The 20,898-nt window shown below is 35.2% G+C and overlaps 1 protein-coding gene and 1 pseudogene across 5 annotated transcripts in view; both read left to right on the forward strand.

Annotated features, from left to right (window-relative positions):
* LOC139040764 (olfactory receptor 5D18-like) overlaps window positions 1–20,898 on the forward strand; it is a 41,424-nt pseudogene that overhangs the window by 10,085 nt on the left and 10,441 nt on the right.
* The window catches only part of LOC139039717 (olfactory receptor 5L1-like), a 46,932-nt gene that overhangs the window by 10,084 nt on the left and 15,950 nt on the right, over window positions 1–20,898 (forward strand). For 3 of the 5 annotated variants that reach the window (XM_070487743.1, XM_044749733.2, XM_070487742.1), the window contains exons 2-3: window positions 11,864–12,040; window positions 12,744–14,240. The exons of 1 other annotated variant lie outside the window; for it this stretch is intronic. The gene's annotated coding sequence lies outside the window, so the exon portion shown is untranslated. The remainder of the gene's footprint in view (window positions 1–11,863; window positions 12,041–12,743; window positions 14,241–20,898) is intronic. One more of the 5 variants, XM_044749732.2, reaches the window with a different exon arrangement.

Here is a 20,898-nt window from a genome sequence, read left to right on the forward strand (position 1 = left end):
TGACAACCCCTCATACCTCCAGAGAAATTAAGAAAAACTCCTTCAATCATTACAGTTTGTACATGAAACTTTTTGAACCTATTGCTTCCTGTTATTGCAGTTTGTTATTATCGGTGGTTCTTTCTTCTGATGTCTCAGTTGAATTATATTTATAATTTATGTGACATTATTTAGAATTATTACTTCTGGTTAGGTATTCATATGTATATTGACCTTTTTTTTATGTTCCGGGATCTTAGGGCTTTACAGAGTTTTAATTTCTCAGTTGTAGCAGATTTTTGGCAAACTGAATCCTCAGTATATATAAAGGATAATATCTCACTTTCAAGTGGGATTTTTGTAGGACTGCAAGATTGGTTTAGTGTTTAGAGTTCAGTGTAATTCACCGTTTTAACAGACTGAAGAAAAAAAACCATATGATTATCTCAGTAGATGAAGAAAAAAGGATTTGACAAAAGCTAGCATCTATTCATGACAAAATCTCTCAGAAGCTAGGAATAGCAAGAAACTTTCTTATCCTGATAAAAGCTCATTTATGACAAATCTACAACTTATATAATATTTAATGTTGGAAAGGCTGAATGCTTTTCTCCAAAGGTCAGGAGCAAGCAAGGATGTCGGCCCTCACTACTTCTATTAAGCATTAGACTGGAGTTCTCAACCAGTTTTATACAGCAAGAAAAAGAAATAACATGCATGTTGGAAAGGAAGACAGAAAGCTGTCTTCTTATGTATATGACTTGACTGTCTATCTACAACATCCTAAGTACTCTCCACCTACAAAAAGATGCTAGAACCAAGAAATGAATTCAGCAATGTTATATGATACAAGGCAAACACACAAAGATCAGTTGTATTTCTAAATACCAGCCGCACACAATTGGAAATTTAAATTAAAAAAATACTTATATACAATAGCATATAATATGGAATATTAGGGCTAAAGTGGACAAAAGATATATATGAAAACAGCAAGATATTGTTGAGAGAGGTTAAAGAAATAAAGTGATATATTATGTTCATGGATCAGGGGATTCAATATTGTTAAGATATGAATTGTCCTCAATTCAATCTATAGATTCAGTGCAATCCCAGTCATAATCACAGCAGGCTTTTTTATCGGAATTGACAAACTGATTCTAAAATTTATATCGAAAATCAAAGGATATAGAATAGCCATAGCAATTTAAAAAAGAAAGACAATGTTGGAAGAATTAATTCTCAGGCTACAGTGATCAAGGCACTCTGTTATTGGTGAAAAGATAGTCATATAGCTCAATAGAACAGAATAGAGAGTCCTGAAATAGACCTACATGTACAGGGTGAATTGATTTGAGTCAAAGTTGCCAAAACAATTCAATGGGCAAAGGGAAAATCTTTTAAACTAATGGTGTCATAGGCAGAAAAATAATTCTCAACTCTTACAGGACACTATATATGGGGAAAGAAATTCATAATAGGGTATAAACCCAAAAGGAAGAAAACCATAGGAATTCTTGAAGAAAACACAGGAGAAAATTTTAGTGTCCTGGGTTAAGAAAAGATTTCTTAAGTAGGACAATAAGAAGGCACAAATCATAAAAGAAAAAAGTGATAAAACGGACTTCATCAAAATTAAAAACTTTGAATCTTTGAAAAATTCATACAAAATGAAAAGACAAGCCACAGACTGGGAGAAAATATTCTCAAAACATGTATCAGATAGAGAGTGGGCGGAGCAAAATGGCGGGGTGAGCTGACCTGGGATTCTCTCCCCTCCAAAATACAACAAAAGATTGGAAGAACTGAATTTCAGAGAATAAACATAATGCCAGCTCATTAGAGACCTGCACTACCAAGAAGGCAGAGATCATAACCTTGCTTACACCCTCGGAGGCGCTGGAACAGCGGCAGAAAACATCGCTCCCTCCCCTAGAGTCTGCGATCGCTGCGGCGCCGGTAGGGAAGGAGCGGGGGAGGGGCCGCATGACCAGGGGATCATCCAGGACTCCTGCCGCTGATTCAGTGGAGACCCGCTGATGGGGGGGAAGCTTCCGTCCTTGGGGACCCTATAAATCAAGGGCCTTGGGAGACCAGAGAACAGAACTGATGTGAACCCAGACCAGCGCGTGTGAGTAACAGCCACTCCCCCCCAGCAAAGCCAGTGGGCGCAGCCATCTTGCCCCAAGGCAGAGAGCCAACGCCACTCTCGACCCCCATCTAGTGGCGACAGGCTGTAACTGCAACTGAATTCTACCACCATGAGAAAAAACCGCTCCTCTACCATCCAGCAATTTATAAAAGCCCCAGACCAGAAGGAAAACAATAAAAACACAGAATTAAGTCCTGAGGACTTGGAATTAGGTAAACTAAGTGATAATGAATTCAGAGCAGCTATAATCAAAAAACTCAATGAGGTAGCGAGAAAGATAGACTCAAGCCCGAGTTCTGGAGTTACTTCACAAAAGAGATTGAAATCATAAAGAAGAATCAAACAGAATTAGTTGAAATGAAAAACACAATGGACCAGATAAAACAGAATACGGATTTCCTGAATGCCCGTGTAGGCAACCTAGAGGAGCAAATCAGCATAATCGAGGACAGACAGGCTGAATGGCGCCAGACAGAGGAAGAAAGAGAACTAAGAATTAAAAAAGATGAGGAAAATCTCCGAGAGATAATGGATTCAATGAGGAGTAAGAACATAAGGATCATAGGAATTCCCGAGAATATGGAAAAGGAAAATGGAGCAGAAAGTGTGCTTAACTAAATTATAGAAGAGAACTTCCCAAATCTAGGGATCAACGGAGAAATGTGTGTAGAGGAGGGTTTTAGATCTCCTAGATTTGTCCATGTAAAAAGACCCACGGCAAGGCACATAATAGTAAAGTTGGCACATAGGAATGATACGGAAAGAATACTCAGGGAAGTAAGGAAAAAAAAGAGAATAACCTATAAAGGAGCCCCTATCAGACTGTCAGCCGATTTCTCTACAGAAACCCTACAAGCTAGGAGAGAATGGAGTGATATATTCAAAGCTTTAAAGGATAAAAACCTTCAGCCAAGAATACTCTATCCAGCAAGAATTTCCTTCAGATATGAGGGAGAAATTAAATCTTTTCCAGACAAACAAAAGTTAAGCGAATTTGTAACTAAAAGCCCTCCATTGCAAGAAATCCTCAAGAAGGGTCTCATACTTGAAAAAAGAAAAAAGGGAGAAAGGGGACACAAGCCACAGACTAGGGAGACTGATGGATAGAACCAGAACAGGATAGCAAATATTCAACTATAGCATTAGGGTAAAAATAAGAAAACTACCAAAACAAGGACGATCTTAGCAGTCTAACTACCAATTAATAAGACGAGTTGGAATAAAAAATGAAAATAATTATTTAGGAGGGGAAGAGCAAAGGGTCTAAATGAGTATTGGTCGAGTAAGTAAGAGACCAGCAGAGAATAGACTATATTATACACGAGATTCTAAGTACAAACTTCAAGGTAGACACTAAAATAAAGTACAGAACAGAGTCACAAATCATAGATAAGGAAAAATCTAAGAAACCCAGCATAACAAATTGCAGTATTAAATGGATACTCTAAAGCACACAGGAAAAGAAACACAGGAAAACAAGATAATGAGCGACAGATTGATAGCATTAAGTCCACATGCATCAATAATCACTCTCAATGTGAATGGATTGAACTCTCCAATAAAAAGACACAGAGTGGCAAAATGGATTAAAGAACAAGATCCAACAATTTGTTGCCTCCAGGAAACACACCTCAGCCCCAAGGACAAACACAGACTCAGGGTGAAGGGGTGGAGGACAATACTTCAAGCAAATAGCAAAGAAAAAAAGGCCAGTGTTGCAATTCTCATATCAGACCAAGTGGATTTCAAAATAAGACAGGTAAAGAGAGACACAGAGGGGCAATATATAATGATCAAAGGGACACTTCATCAAGAAGAAATAACGCTTATAAATATCTATGCACCCAACACAGAAGCACCAAGATTCATAAAGCAACTATTAACAGACCTAAAGAAAGATGTTAAAAACAACACAATAATAGTAGGGGACCTCAGCACCCCACTCACATCAATGGACAGATCATCCAGACAGAAAATCTACAAGGAACTAGTGGAGCTGAATGAAAAACTAAAACAATTGGACTTAATAGACACATATAGATCACTCCACCCTGAAGGAGCTGAATACACATTCTTCTCAAGTGCACAAGGAACATTCTCTAGGATAGACCATATGTTGGGAAACAAGACAAGCCTCTACAAATTTAAAAAAATTGAAATAATAACAAGCATCTTCTCAGATCATAGTGCTATAAGGCTAGAAATTAATTACAAGAAAAAAGCTGAGAAAGGCACAAAGATGTGGAGACTAAACACACTACTGAACAAGCAATGGATCATTGAAGAAATTAAAGAAGAATTAAAAAAATACCTGGAAACAAATGAAAATGATAGCATGCCATACCAACTCATATGGGATACAGCAAAAGCTGTATTAAGAGGAAAATTCATGGCAATACAGGCACATCTTAACAAACAAGAAAAATCCCAAATAAGCAACCTTAAAGCACACCTAACTGAACTAGAGAAAAAAGAACAAATGAAGCCCAAAGTCAGCAGAAGGAGAGAAATAATAAAAATCAGAGCAGAAATAAATACTATTGAATTGAAAAAGGCAGCAGAAAGGATCAATGAGACAAAGCTGGTTTTTTGAGAAGATAAATAAAATTGACAAACCACTAGCCAGACTTACAAAGAAAAAAAGGGAGAAAGCTCAAATAAACAAAATCAGAAATGAGCGAGGAGAAATAACAACAGACTCTGCAGAAATACAACAGATTATAAGAGAATACTACAAAAAACTATATGCCAACAGAATGGATAACCTAGAGGAAATGGATAAATTCTTGGACTCCTACAGTCTCCCAAAGCTCACTCAAGAAGAGGCAGACAATTTGAACAGACCAATCACAAGGAAAGAGATTGAAACAGCAATCAAAAACATCCCAAAGAATAAAACCCCAGGACCAGATGGCTTTCCTGGGGAATTCTATCAAACTTTCAGAGAGGATTTAATACCCATCCTTTTCAAGCTATTCCAAAAAATTAGGGAAGATGGAACACTTCCTAACACATTCTATGAGGCCAACATCACGCTGATCCCAAAACCTGACAAGGACACCACGAAAAAAGAGAACTACAGGCCAATATCACTGATGAACATAGATGCAAAAATTCTAAACAAAATTTTGGCAACCAGAATTCAGCAATTCATCAAAAGAATCATACATCAGGATCAGGTGGGATTCATACCAGGGACACAGGGATGGTTCAACATCTGCAAATCAATCAACGTGATACACCACATCAACAAACTGAGGAATAAAAACCACATGATCATCTCAATAGATGCAGAGAAAGCATTTGACAAATCCAACAGCCATTTATGATAAAAACTCTGAACAAAATGGGCATAGAAGGGAACTACCTCAACATAATAAAGGCCATATACGACAAACCCATAGCCAACATCATACTCAATGGGCAAAAACTGAACGCCATCCCCCTGAAAACAGGAACGAGACAAGGATGCCCTCTATCACCACTCTTATTTAACATAGTACTGGAGGTCCTGGCCAGAGCAATCAGGCAAGAAAAAGGAATAAAAGGAATCCAAATAGGGAGGGAAGAAGTGAAACTCTTGCTGTTTGCAGATGACATGATCTTATATATAGAAAACCCCAAAGAATCCATTGGAAAACTGTTAGAAGTAATCAACAACTACAGCAAAGTTGCAGGGTATAAAATCAATTTGCATAAATGAGTAACATTTGTACACTCCAGTAATGAACCAACAGAAAAAGAACTCAAGAATACAATACCATTCACAATCGCAACAAAAAGAATAAAATACCTTGGGGTGAATTTAACTAAGGAAGTGAAGGACCTATATAATGAAAATTACAAGGCCTTTCTGAGAGAATTGGATGACGACATAAGGAGATGGAAAGACATTCCATGTACGTGGATTGGAAGAATAAACATAGTTAAAATGTCCATTCTACCTAAAGCAATCTACAGATTCAACGCCATCCCAATCAGAATCCCAATGACATTCTTTACAGAATTAGAACAAAGAATCCTAAAATTCATATGGGGCAACAAAAGACCCCAAATTTCTAAAGCAGTCCTGAGAAAAAAGAACAAAACGGGCGAGGCGTCACAATCCCTTACTTCAAAACATACTACAAAGCTACAGTAATCAAAACAGCATGGTACTGGTACAAAAACAGGTGCATAGATCAATGGAACAGCATTGAAAGCCCAGAAATAAAACCACACATCTATGGACAGCTTATCTTTTTTTTTTTTTTTTAAAGATTTTATTTTTTCCTTTTTCTCCCCAAAGCCCCCCGGTGCATAGTTGTGTATTCTTCGTTGTGGGTTCCTCTAGTTGTGGCATGTGGGACGCTGCCTCAGCGTGGTCTGACGAGCAGTGCCATGTCCGCGCCCAGGATTCGAACCGACGAAACACTGGACCGCCTGCAGAGGAGCGCGCGAACTTAACCACTCGGCCACGGGGCCAGCCCCTGGGCAGCTTATCTTTAACAAAGGAGCTGAGGGCATACAATGGAGAAAAGAAAGTCTTTTCAACAAATGGTACTGGGAAAACTGGAAAGCCACATGTAAAAGAATGAAAATTGACCATTCTTTTTCACCATTCACCAAAATAAACTCAAAATGGATCAAAGACCTAAAGGTGAGACCTGAAACCATAAGGCTTCTGGAAGAAAACGTAGGCAGTACACTCTTTGACATCAGTATTAAAAGGATCTTTTTGGACACCATGCCTTCTCAGAGAAGGGAACAATAGAAAGAATAAACAAATGGGACTTCATCAGATTAAAGAGCTTCTTCAAGGCAAATGAAAACAGGATTGAAACAAAAAAACAACCCACTAACTGGGAAAAAATATTTGCAAGTCATGTATCTGACAGAAGCTTAATATCCTTAATATATAAAGAACTATTGCAACTCAACCACAAAACATCAAACAACCCAATCAAAAAATGGGCTGGAGACATGAACAGACATTTCTCCAAAGAAGATATACTGATGGCCAATAGGCACATGAAAAGATGCTCATCATCGCTGATCATCAGGGAAATGCAAATCAAAACTACACTAAGATATCACCTTACACCCGTTAGAATGACAAAAATATCTAAAACTAATAGCAACAAATGTTGGAGAGGTTGCGGAGAAAAAGGAACCCTCATACACTGCTGGTGGGAATGCAAACTGGTGCAGCCACTATTCAAATCAGTATGGAGATTCCTGAAAAAATTAAAAATAGAACTACCATACGATCCAGCCATCCCACTACTGGGTATTTATCCAAAGAGCCTGAAGTCAGCAATCCCAAAAGTCCTATGCACCCCAGTGTTTATTGCAGCATTATTTACAATAGCCAAGACATGGAAGCAACCTAAGTGCCCAGCAACAGACGAATGGATAAAGAAGATGTGGTACATATATACAATGGAATACTACTCAGCTGTAAAACAGAACAAAATCATTCCATCTGCAATAACATGGATGGACCTTGAGGGAATTATGTTAAGTGAAATAAGCCAGCGAGAGAAGGATAATCTGTGTATGACTCCACTCATATGAGGAATTTAAAATTATGGACTATGAACAGTTTAGTGGATATCAGGGGAAAGGTGGGGTGGGGGGTGGGCACAAAGGGTGAAGTGGTGCTCCTACAACATGACTGACAAACATTAATGTACAATTGAAATTTCACGATTGTAACCTATCATTAACTCAATTAAAAAAAAAGAAAAAAAAGATGCTTTGTATGGTTTTAATCTTTTTAAGTATACTGAGGCTTGTTCTGTGGCCTAACATTTGGTCTATCCTGGATAATGTTCCTTGTGCACTAGTTAAGAATGTGCATTCTGCTTTGGTTGGGTGGAATGTTTTATATATGTCTATCAGGCCTAGTTATTTTAAGTGTTGTTTAAGGTCTGTATTACACTATTGATCTTCTGTCTAGATGTTTTATACGTTATTGAGAGCGGTATATTGAATTCTCTAGATATTATTGTAGAACTCTCTATGTCTGTCTTCAATTTTCTCAATTTTTCCTTCATATACTTTGAGACTGTTAAAAACAAGACAGCAGGTCCAAAATGGAGTCAGTTATGCTAATTCCAACATTACCAAACCAAAACTTGACTTAATTATAGTTTTGGCTCTTCCAAAAGTGGAATCTGAAGTCGGTCAATCAGGAATTGTCTGATCCTCACTAGTCAGGTAATCTGCATGATAGATTCCTGCCATCCCCTAAAGGAAAGTAACCTTGCAGCAACCAATCTGTTTTTATGCCTAGTATAACTTCCTTGTTCCTGCTCCCTTCTTACAATAAAAGTCTTTCATTTTGTATAGTTCTTCAGAGCTCATTTCTATCTGCTAGACTGGATGTTGCCTGATACAGGAATCATGGAATAAAGTCAATAAGATCTTTAAAATTTAACAGGGCTCATATATATATATACATATATATTTATAATTGTTATAGCTTCTTGACAAACTGAACCTTTTATCAATATATAATGTCCTTCTTTTTCTCTTGTAGCCATTTTTGACTTGAAGTCTATTTTGTCTCATATTAGTACTTCCAAACCTGCTCTCTTTTGCTTATCCTCTGCAAGGTATATCTTTCTCCATCATTTCACTTTCAATCTATTTGTTTCTGTGGGTCTAAAGTGAGTCTCTTGTAGACAGCATGAAGTTGTCCTCCAGGCTTTGCAGATTGGCTAAGGGCTGGGACACTCTTTCAACAATCAGCCAGGCTTATACTGAGCCTAGGGATCTGCCAAAGATGAAAGCCTAGGGTCTTCTCAAGTTCTTTCTGAGCATATATCTTTCCCTGAACATGAACATATCTTCCTAATTCCCCCATATTCAGACGTGCTTTTGAATGTCCTAATTTCCCGAATAAACTCTGCTCTGTATTTTCTGCTGGAATTTAGGCATCAGTAGATTCTTATTCATCTTGCAGTGTTTTCACGCAATACCCATTGTTATTCCCACCTGAGATTTGTGTTAGATGGAAGAAAAGATACTTTGTATCAGTCTTTCACGTAGCCTCCTAGCCTCCAGACAGATAAGAATAGACATACACAATAATTTGCAAATATGATTGTTTCTGCTCCCTCCAGAACGAGAGTTCTGAATCCCACACTGGGAATGCAGGCTACCATTTCAATACTGCAACCACACCAGGGAGAGGGTGGCCAAGGGCAAGTAAAAATGCCGCAAAAATTTGCTACCTCTTTTAAGTTACTTTTTATTTTTTGTTTTGTTTTATCATCACCTTGGTTGCTGTACATCTTTGGTGGTTTTCCAGTTTTCTGATAGTTTGTTCTGGCAGTATTTGCTTTTTTCTTTTTTTGTGATTCTGGAAGAGCAGGAAAGCTGGGAGTGCCTACTCAGCCATTTTAATACATCAAGGTATGCACAAGAAGAAATAGAAAACTTGATTTGAGATATTTGTTCATTTCATTTTCATGAATAAGAATGATAATTGGCTTCTCTCTCCTTTACTTTACAAGAGGAATGGAGAGTGGTATTTTGTTAAATGCTGGGGACTGACAGCTCTAAATGAATTCTATAAAAGTCTTTAGATTTCCCAGAATATAGGAAAAGAATGAAATCTGCATATCTCATTCTAAGTATCAAATTTTAAAGATAATATTTTAAAAATGTGATTAATTTCTCTTTTGAACAGATATGCAAAAATCTGAAATAAAATTTTTGCTATTGAATTCACTAAGCCTTTTATAATAGTATATTTAAAAATAAATGTATGAGACAGCATCAGAAAGCTTTCCATTTTATTTCACGTATGTGTTACATTGGTTTAGCATAATAAGAAAAGTCCTGGCAAATCTAAAGAGAAAGATAAATATGAGGTATATGATAAAAAATGGCAAAATTATTTATAGTATTTGCTTATTATCTTTCTAATATCTATAGGATATCTTTTTTATTTTTTTTAAAAATTTCTTTTTTTCTTTTCTTTTTGCTTTTTCTCCCTAACTGCCCCCAGTACGTAGTTGTATATTTTAGTTGTGGGTCCTTCTAGTTGTGGCATGTGGGATGCCGCCTCAAAATGGCCTGATGAGCATTGCCACATCCATGTCCAGGATCTGAACCAGTGAAACCCCAGGGCAAGGAAGCAGAGCACGCGAACTTAACCACTTGGCCACGGGGCCAGCCCCAGGATATCCTGTTTAAATATTGATATTGGTAATGTTTTCTTTTTCTTTTGATACAAAAGCTGTGCATTTACTAATTGTATTGATCTATCCAAAGACCCAAATATGATTTCATTGATTTTTTTCCTATTATTTTTTTCTTCAATTTCTTTATTGAGATCAGTCAACTCTCTTTAGGTATAATCTCTTTTTTCTATTTAGGTTGTATTTTTTTGAAGTTTTTATTCAAGGCATATTTTTAATATTTCTAAGGTACTATTTAAGGATATTTAGTTCAATTAAAAATGTTATGTTATAGTTTCCTTCTGCTTATTTTGTGTATACTATTTTGGGGATTTTTAAAAATCATTTTGACTCTTATTTTGTGTCCCTCACCCCCCTTATAGAAACAGTGTGTGGATATAGACATTTTTATTAACTTTGTGCACTAAGTTGAGGGGTCTTTTCGGTTTACAAGATTTCTGGTTTAAGAGGCTTTATTGCTTTCTTCTGACAGTCTAGTGAAGTGAAGTGTGTGTGTAGTTTAAAAACAACACTTACATACTTCCTTTTCTCTTAACCATTACAACTCTAAAGGATGCTGTCCTTGTTTTCCTTCCCTACTTTCCTTTAGAAATATTTTTCATTGAGTTTTTCACCTCAAATCCTATATAATTGCTATACTTTTTCCTGTATCCAATGCTGTCCTCTATCAGACTTTGGAGGTGTTTTTAATTATTGGTTATGTAAGAGGAATTTTCTTATTGATTTTATCTGTTTTATATTACTAACAGTATCTCCACTTCCCTTTTCTCTTTTCTAAACCATTTCTTCAGACTTCTTCACTGGTCACTCATAGAATTATGGTAATTGGAGGGCCAGAGATAGTTTTTTTTTACTTTTGATAAATATTTCTCTACTTATAGGCATCTTCAACTTCATAAGATTATCTTCCTTACAGTGATGCAGAAAGTGTGGGAAGTTCATTTGCTTTATCTGGTCTGAATGGGTTTTGGGCGGATGAGTGGGAAGATGGAATTTTAGGTGTTATTATCTTAAGACCTTCTTTTCGACCTTCGGAATGGAGTGTTTATTTATTTTCATTTAATGAGTTTAATAATATCAATATGCATTTCCATAAAATTTCTTCTAAAACTTGCCTAGTATATATCTCATATAGTAATTTTGCAGTCGTGGTCTATATTTTTCCTTTGTTATTTTCTAATGGCGTGCTTTTACATTTTCAAATGGAATGCCTATTGTTTGATAAACATTGTTATTAGTTTATGTTTGGATTTATTAGTATTCAGGGAATGCTATTTACATTTTTATCTATTTACGTTGTATCTATTAGTATTCAGGTAATGTTATTTACATTTTTTTTGTTGGATTTATTGTGGTTACTCTTGGTTTAAAATATAGTCAGTTTTCATGAATGTTCATGTGCAGTTGAAAAAAATTGTATGTCTTATTACTGGAGTTCCATGATATATATGCGATTGTGTTATTTGGGATTATAACCTTAGTTACTAAATGTCATTTCTTTTTCTTTTCTTTATTTCTCTCTTTTTTTGTGCGTGTGAAGAAGATGGGTCCTAAGCTAATATCTGTTGCCAGTCTTCCTCTATTTATTTTCTCCTCAAAGCCCCAGTACACAGTGGTATATTATAGTTGTAGGTCCTTCTAGTTCTTCTGTGTGGGATGCCACCACTGGCATGGCTTGGATGAGTGGTGTGTAGGTCTACACCCACATTTCAAACAGGTGAGCAGTGGGCCAAGGAATTGGAGCATGCAAACTGAACCAGTAGGCCACTGTTTGTTATTTTCCTTTTGTCTTGAATTGAGAGTCTCTGTTACTTCTCCTCTCATCTCTTATAGTTTTTGGTTTATGGAAATCATTGCTTTGTCATTAGATATATGAATATTAATAACTGCTATATCTTCATTGTGGATTCTAGCTTTTGTAATATAGTGTTTGTTTCTTTTACTACATTTAAAACTTTGTGGTCTGCATTTTCCTTTGTCACATGTCATGATTTTGACATCATTTTATTTCCTTTTTTCTAATACCTTTATCAAATTGTAATTATTTTTTTAGTTTTAACATGCATACAAAAAAGTGCATGAAAGCCAGCATGTGTTTTTACAAAATCAGCACAGCTCTGTAACTAGCATAGAGACCAAGAAGAAGGACTTTAACAAAACTCAAGGCACGCTTGATCATTTTCATTTACCAACCTTCTCTAATTCAAATAAAATTACTATATAAATTATAACATCAATATTTTATGTTTTTAACTATAAAACTATACAGAATATTTTTGTATGTAGTTTCTTATGCTCAGCATTATATTTATAACATCTATTCATCTTGTTTGCAAATTTCTTTGAATATATCCCAAATTATAAAGGTAAAAATGTTGATGGCTTTTTAAGTTTTTTTGTTTTTGTTTTTTACTTTGCAGGTATTACAGATAGTGGCAGTACGAAGAATCTTGCTATATTGTTTGATGAACATAAATATTTCCATGGGGTATAGACCTGGGTAAATTTCTGAGTAGTATCTTATGCATGTGTTTATCTACTTTAAACATTATGAAACGAGACACAGAGCTAAGTCTCTCTAGAGAAACTCATGCAGCTATAATAATATAAGACATACTATATTTTAAGTAAAATAAAATTGCTAAATATAAAGAGGATTATTTCTAAATGTTATAGAGCTCTACCAACTAAGAAGAAATTACAATTCAAATATCCATACACTTGATAATAGATCTTCAAAACAGGTAAAGAAAAGATCCAGAGCTATAAGAAGAAATAGATAAGTCCTTCATTGCCATGGCAGAATTTAACGTACTTCTCCCATTGATGAATAAACAAGCAATACAATATCTAAGAATATAGAAGTTGTGAATTACATAATTGAAATATTTGACTAGTTAACTTTCAAAGAATATGACTACCAACAAAAACAGCATACGTATGTTTTTCAGTGCACATAGAAAATTTACTACAATTGACTATTTGCTGGATCATAAAGCAAACCACAACAAAGATTGAAGGACTGAAATCATTCAGAATATTTTCTGTGACAATGAAATTAATTTAGGGATCACTAACTTATTCTTCAATTTTAACTTTACTGAATCTCCTTGTTTATGAATTTCTCATGTATATAGCACAGTGTTGAATTTAAGCATGTCCTTAAATTTATTAATCAGTATGTTCTGTTTCAGTTCTGTAATATTTTGTCATGTATATTTTACATCATACACATGCATGTATATTTATACGGATATGTAATACTCATAGGTGTGTATATATCTAGAGAAATGACTTTTCACCATTTTGGGTTTTTTGCTCATCTTTTAAGGAAGGTTTGTATTTTTGTCTTTATACTAATATCTGTATATATTGTTGATCCCTTTTATTTGTGTATTTACTTATTATAAATGAATTGAAATGAACTGTTAATGCTCTTTATTACTCAAACTGTGTGATGTGTAAGCAACCAAGCGACAACACATTACTCCTAGTTTAAAATTAATAAACAGAAAAACAGGATAAAAATAAAAGGTGAGTTGATGCTTGAATTGTTACGTAATTTATCATCTTTGCACATATAGTCCCTTATCCCTGAAAGAAAGAGGATGGAATAAACGATCTTCAAGGTATATTCATACTGTGAACATCTTGTTTTCTATTCCTTTTCTCTGTTACTCTTTAGAGAAATTAATACACTGTGATTTTAGTGTCTTGATTTAAATTATGGTATCACTTTGCCATCTAGTCGTTATTGTATTTGTACCACTTGTAAAGGAAAGAAATTCATACTTTGCTACTATTTGCAGAGGGATTTTTGTAGTACTGGACCTTATGAAAGAATTCTGCCAATTCCTATATAATTTGGTTGATAATGAGATTACAAATAGATGAAAGCTGAACTGGCAATGTTGGAAGTAAGTGAAACCAATATTTCTTTCTCTTTATGTCAAATTAGAATAACCTTAAGAAAAAAAATTACCTCTTTTCTAATAACAAATAATACTAAACTGAGATTTAAGAGATTCAATATCAAGTGTACCTTAACTCTTTAATCTTTTCTGAAATATGTGCCAGATTGTAGACTCAACTTAGATCAGAGAAAGATGAAGAAAATTGCCTGTAATCACATTAATTGAGAGTTATACTACACACAGAGCGCTAGTCATGGGCATACAGTTTATACTTTCCATTATCAAAGCTATCTATATCTCTACCTATCTACATCTATACTAATATCTATATATCTCTATCTCTAGCTATATATGTATATATCATACTGGATTTGGGAGGCTATTTTGAATTGAATTTCTTCTTATTGTATGCTATACTTACATACTTATATATGCTTGCATGAATGGTATCCTCATTTGAAGGAAAGAATTAATAAGTCTTACATTGAACCAAATCCCTTTTGGTTAGGAAGGTTAGAGCATGCTACTTAATTAGTGTAAGAGTCACTTTTTTTGAAAGGGTGGTTAAACCAATCCATGAGATACTTCTAATTTCTGAGATCTGAGAAACATAAAAATAATTTAAAAACAATAGAGTATTTGGGAACGCCCAAAATGAAGTGATCTTAGCTAGAGCTCCTATGAATATGAGGATTAGTCACAGAATATGGGAAATGCAGAGAAACATCGTAGAGTTTTGTTGTTTTATTGAGGAAGACTAGCCCTGAGCTAACTGCTGCCAATCCTCCTCTTTTTGCTAAGGAAGACTGGCCCTGAGCTAACATCCTTGCCCATCTTCCTCTGTTTTATGTGTGGGATCCCTACCACAGCATGGCTTGCCAAGCAGTGCCATATCCACACCTGGGATCCGAACCGGCGAACCCCTGGCCACCAAAGCAGAACATGCGCACTTAACCGCTGCGCTATGAGGTCAGCCTAAGGAGTTTTATTGTTTGTCTACATTCTTCCTCAAGAACCTCCCCGTTCCTTTTACTTACATTAAAGTTTTTATCTTTATAACCTCTTCTTATATCCTATTAATAAAATTGAGCAACAAAGGGATGCTAAGAATCATTCATACTATTCTATTTTTGGACACTCTGGAGAGAAAGTTCTTTTTCTTAATTCTGAAATTGGTTTTCCTGTGGTTTTTAATTTAATGGAATTAATTCTCTTTCTTGAATACACAGTAAACAAGACCAGCCAGTCTTTCACATTTTAGCCTTGAAATATTTGAAGACATTGGTCAGAGTCTCCTTTTACTTTTCTTCTGTGTTCCAGAAATCTCGAGGACATTAATTGGTTTATTAGATGCTTTATTGCAATATATATTTCTCACTGCTATTTACTTGACACTGCAGGGTACCTACACAGTTATTCATAGTTATTGGGAACCACTGGCTCACACAATGAGATGCTATCCAGGACACAATGCTTCCTTCCAAATTAAAATGAAAATGGGAGTTGCCTCTTTCTGTCTACATAATCTATTTATGGAGTCAATATATCATAATATTAGAATGGGATCAATTTCATTCACAATATCTGTACCTTTTGACAACCACAACTTCTTCATCATTCCTTACTTGTTCTGTTGGCATGGGATCCTATTAAAGAGTTCAACCACGCTGACCCCAACTGCATTCTCTTCACAATTTGGCTCTTCTGATCCTCCAACCTTATCTTTTACTGCTACCTGCATAAACTCTACTTCTAGTTGATAGGAACATGAGCATCCCTATTACTACATTGGCTCAGACTATCTTCTGCTTAAAAATTATTTTGTTTTGCTTTCTTGTCCCTGCAATCCTATCTTAACATTATAGTTCAGCTGGAAGTTCAAAATCCTATTGTGATTTTGCCAATAAGAAAAAAATCTTGGATGTTATTCAATTATCAGAACTTATGAAGAGTATTCCTAATGTGCTTGACAACAGTTTAAAGTAAAAAAAAAGAATGATAAAACAATGAAAACTTTGTGCATAGTGATCATGTAAAAAGTGTAGTATCTTTTTTTTTTAAAGATTTTATTTTTTCCTTTTTCTCCCCAAAGCACCCCAGTACATAGTTGTATATTCTTTGTTGTGGGTCCTTCTAGTTGTGGCATGTGGGGCGCTGCCTCAATGTGGTTTAATGAGCAGTGCGATGTCCGTGCCCAGGATTCAAACCAACGAAACACTGGGCCGCCTGCACGGGGCCAGCCCCAAAAGTGTAGTATCTTTTAAAACAGCTGTTGTGCTTGATAGGTGGGGCTTCCCCACTGAGTCTGTGCCTGTGCCACTCCCTGTGACCATGGTGGGATCCTGGACTCTCCCACTGGTCAAGAGAATAACCACACAGGGGCTCAGCATTGTCTCCACCTGCTCCCACAGTCTTGCCAGTTGTACTGCCCCTTTGGGGATGCTGTAATACTGTGGACATTTGTGGCAGCTGAGGGCACTTTCCTATGTGCTGCAGATATGCCACATCTGTTCCTAGGGCACACCAGCCTTTGTGCTTGGTGGGCAGGGCTTCTCCACTAACACTGAGCTGAGTCTCTCCCTGGAGCTGTGGTGGGACTGTGGATTTTCCCACTGGACAAAGGAGTGATCAAGCTAGGGCTCAGGGTTGTTACCACCTGCTCCCGTGGTCCCACTGGGACTCACTTCCCCTTATGGGAGTACAGTAGAGCTGCGGGAGTTTAAGGAAGCTGGGGGTTTGTTCACCCAGAATTGCACTTGGAAGTAAGAATAATCACTAGGCTATTTATTTCATTGAGTGCAGCAGTCACTAAAATAATCTTCTGGCCAATGTAGGGGTCAGAGCAAAACACAGAAACAAAGAGCTCGATCTTCAAGATCATAAACAAAATTACAATGAGTACCACAGGAATATAAAATATTATAAGAGAATACTATGAAAAATTATATGCCAACAAATTGGACAACGTAGAAGAAATGGATAAATTTTTAGATTCTTATCAGCACCCCAAAGTGAATCAAGAAGAAATAGAGAATCTGAATAGATCCATCACAACTAAAGAGATCGAAACAGTAATCAAATACCTCCCAAAATAAAACTCCAAGACCCAGATGTCTTCTCTGGATAATTCTATCAAACATTCAAAGGAGATTTCCTACTTATCTTTCTCAAACTATTACAGAAAATTGAAAAAGATGGAACACTTCCTAAGACATTCTATGAGGCCAACATTACCCTGATATCAAAGACAGACAAGGACAACACAAAGAAGGAAAATTACAGGCCAATATCACTGATGAACATAGATGCAAAAATCCTCAACAAAACACTGGCAAATGGAAGACAGCAATATATTAAAACAGATCATACACCGTGATCAAGTTCTATTTATACCAGGGACACAGGGATTGTTCTGATTTGCAGGAACATCTGCTAATGAATCAATGTGATACACCATATTAACAAAATGAAGAACAAAAACCACACGATCATCTCAATAGATGCAGAGAAAGCATTTGACAAGATCCGACATCCATTTCTGATAAAAATTCTCAACAAATTGTTTATAGAAGGAAAGTACATCAACATAATAAAGACCATGTACGAGAAACCCACAGCCAAATCATACTCAATGGGGGAAAACTGAAAGTCGTCCCTCTGAGCAAAGGAACAAGACAAGGGTGCCCACTCTTACCACTCTTATTCAACATAGTACTTGAGGTTTTGGCCAGAGGAATTAGGAAAGAAAAAGAAATAAAAGGAATCCAATTAGGCAATGAAGAATTGAAACTCTTGCTGTTTGCAGATGACATAATTTTATATATAGAAAACCCTAAAATATCTATCAGAAAGCTATTCGATGTAATCAACAATTACAGCAAAGTTTCAGGGTACAAAATCAACTTACAAAAATCAGCTGTATTTCTATATTCTAATAATGAGCTAACAGAAAAAGTCAAGAACACAATCCCATTTACAATCACAACAAAAATAATAAAATATCCTGGAATAAATTTAACCAAGGAAGTGAGAGACCTATACAATGAAAACTACAAGACTTTGCTGAAAGAAATTAATGATGACACAAAGAAATGGAAAGACATTCCATGCATATGGATCAGAAGAATAAAGATAGCTAAAATGTCCATGCTACCTGAAGCAATCTAGATTCAATGCATTTATCTTCTTTCAATGCATTCATAGTTCTAAGAATCTATTCCAAAGATAGAGTAACAAAACTATGTATAAATCACATATTCCCAAGCATTATTTATAATATCCATAGACTGGATAAAATCCAATATGAGGGTTGTTGATTAAACTATGGGTCAGAATAAAGAAGTATACAGCTATGAAAATGGAAAAAGGAATCTTTCTATATATTGCAATGGAGTGCCCTACAGGAGATTTTCTTATGTGAATAAAGACAAGACAGAAAATTTTTGTAGTGTGATAAATTGTGTGAGAGAAGAGGGAAAGATAAAACAAAAACTAATAAAGATAGGAAGAGATGAAAGAAAACTTTTAGGAATGTAAGTTATAATTTAGCTTTGATTTGGGGGGATGTAATATTTTACATACTTTAAAAGACATATTTATCTCAAAAAGTAAACAAAAAATCTCTAAAATTTAAAACAACAACAAACGAATCTATAATGTTGGACACATGGTCACACAGTGTTTCTATAAAAGACTTTAAACACAGCGTTTTGAGAGTATATCCTCATTGTGTAATGTTTATTTACTATAAATTAAATAAGTAACTATTGAAATATCGTTGAAACTAAAGTTGCAAACATAAAAGAGTTACAGCTCTAAAGGAAGAGAAGATATGCAAAAAACTTTTCATCTTAATTTGAAATAGAAATTTAGTTTGAAACACTTTTTCTCTTAAAAATAGTGTCACTCATAGTGACAACCTGGTAGCAATGAACATCCCTATTCCCAAAATTTTCTCTAAAGGGAAATCTTTGATCTCTAAACAGAACCAGAACTTTTGGAAAAACAAATGATTTGAAGGCTGAGGTATAAAATGTTATGACCCTTAAGCAACTTAATTTTCCAGAAAGCAAGAATGTTTCTAACAGCTAGTTGAATCATTTCAAAGAGATATAGAAGGCAGTTTGAAATGGTTCCCACTGGCTTACAATTAACATAAAAATGAATGTTGATTGCAATTAATTTAAAGGCATGAAATATGTTTAAATGTAAACATTTAAATCCAGATGCCAACAACACAAAAAATAATGTCACTGGTTACTATTAAATGAACTTTGCTGGGGGATCAAATCATTACTTTGAAAACTGGTAAATAAAGAAGATAAATATTTATACTGGCTTTCCTTTATGAACTTTATATCAGGATTACCTAATAGTTTATGAGGGGAAATTCAGAAGAAATAAGAGCAGATAAAAGGATTGAGTTGATAAATCACAACTTTGGAGCTCCCAATAAAAAATGGATCAAGGAAATGCTTTCAATAGATAGTAAAATCATTAAGTGAAAAGTTGATAAGAACTGTTAAAAGGAAGTAATCAAGCTGACGCTACCTGAATCCACAGATCAGACTAAGTGGCACTAAAATTTGGAGAACTAATTAACATGTACCTTACAATTTGGTGCAACCAGAAGTAGTCAGAACCACCTATGAAGAATTCTTGCCTAAAAGAAGCAGAGTGAAACTGAAGTAATAAATCTTGATGTGAGTATCAATTTACAAACATTGGTGCAGGAACAAGACAAATGACAAAGCAATAAGCTAAATACAGAACTTGCAGCATTCTACAAACGGTCCATGTTTTCCAAAAAGTTACCCGAACACACATATGTGTACAAACTCATACACGCGTGCAAACACACGAGGAACGGTACATAATAGAACATAATGTTACATAATAGAGAAAGCTTAGTTATAGCAAGGATATTTTTTTGATTTTTGAATCAAACTAACTGTAAAAATATATCTTTGAAGCAATTGGGGAAATTTAAACATGAGTTTGGTATTAAATTATTTAAGAATACATTATTATTTTTATTAGGTGTAATTTTGACATGAGTGTTTATTTGAATGTTTATTTTATCAGTTTACATTTTTTATAAATTCCTTTTAATGACTTAGTTCTGTTAGCAAGTGGATTGATAGAGAAATATAATACCCTAAACATATAATTATATTTTAACTGACTCAAATTTGTAAGACTGGAAGTCATGGACTCGCTGTCCCTAAAATGTCTCAACCCTTCAGGACAAAGAACACCACACGTAGTCCTGTTTTCTGGGCTTCACACAGCACTTTTGGCCAAAAATACATTTGGGACAGGAAAAATATCGGTGTAGAAAGCAGTTCTTGTAGTTCCTTGTTTTGAGACTTGCAGCATTGGCTGAAGTACTTTTTGTTTTCATGAATGCCTTCAAAAGACTTAAAGTTTGAAAATTACATTGATAAACCTCTTTTACATTTACAATCTCAGTTCATATTGCAGACCTGAATTTATTTCATGGTAGTTTATTAATGAAAATGTACTTCAAAAGTGCTCAACTAATGTCATCTCATATTTTGTTATCGTTCTAATAAATAACAACACTGTGGCATAAATACAGCTTTAAAGGACATCCATAAATGTCCCAGATAGATGTCCTTGTTTTTCTTTCTGCCATAAA

The sequence above is a fragment of the Equus asinus genome, chromosome 17 (genome assembly GCF_041296235.1).
Source record: "Equus asinus isolate D_3611 breed Donkey chromosome 17, EquAss-T2T_v2, whole genome shotgun sequence".
Classification (NCBI taxonomy): Eukaryota; Metazoa; Chordata; class Mammalia; order Perissodactyla; family Equidae; genus Equus; species Equus asinus.